The sequence below is a fragment of the Onychostruthus taczanowskii genome, unplaced genomic scaffold (assembly GCF_017590055.1).
Source record: "Onychostruthus taczanowskii isolate IOZ18803 unplaced genomic scaffold, ASM1759005v1 scaffold207, whole genome shotgun sequence".
In the NCBI taxonomy this organism is placed as follows: domain Eukaryota; kingdom Metazoa; phylum Chordata; class Aves; order Passeriformes; family Passeridae; genus Onychostruthus; species Onychostruthus taczanowskii.
Window position 1 is genome coordinate 181,866 of NW_024499318.1, and position 704 is coordinate 182,569.

The following is a 704-nucleotide window of genomic DNA, read 5'->3' on the forward strand; positions in this document are numbered from 1 at the left end:
GGGGGGGGGGGTCCCGGTTGTTTTCCCGGGGGGTTTCCGGGGGTCTCGAAGATTCTCGGGGGGGTTCCCGGTTGTTTTCCCGGTAAGTTTCTCGGGGTGGTCCCGGTGGGTTCGGGGTTCCCGGGAGGTTCTCGAACGTCCCCGGGGGTCCCGGGGTGTTTGGGGTTCTCGAATGTTCCCGTGAGGGTTCCTGGGGTTCTCGAACGTTCCCGGGGGGTTCCCGGGGTGTTTGGGGTTCTCGAATGTTCCCGGGGATTCCCGGGGGGGTTCCGGGTGGGTTCCTGGGGTTCTCGAACGTTCCCGTGGGGGTTCCCGGGGTTCTCGAACGTTCCCGGGAGGGTTCCCGGGGTTCTCGAACGTTCCCGGGGATTCCCGGGTTTCCCCCGCACCCGCGGGTGGGCGGAGCCTGTCCGCCCTCAGCCCCCGCCCCCTCCTCCCCATTGGCCGATCCTCCCTCTATGCCCCGCCCATCAACCCCCGCCCATCCGTCTGTCACTCATTGCCTCATCGCCGCTCCCATTGGCCGACGGCAGCCGGAGGGGCGGGACTTTCATCCCGCTCCGCGCTTCCGCTTCCGGCCGAGCGCCTCCGTCGCTCTCCGGTAACTTCCGGCCGGCGCCGCCTCCCCGGGCCCGGACCCAGCGGCCCCGGCGCGGCCCGGGAGGCTCCGCAGCGGCTCCGAGCCCCGCCCCGGGCCCGTCCCG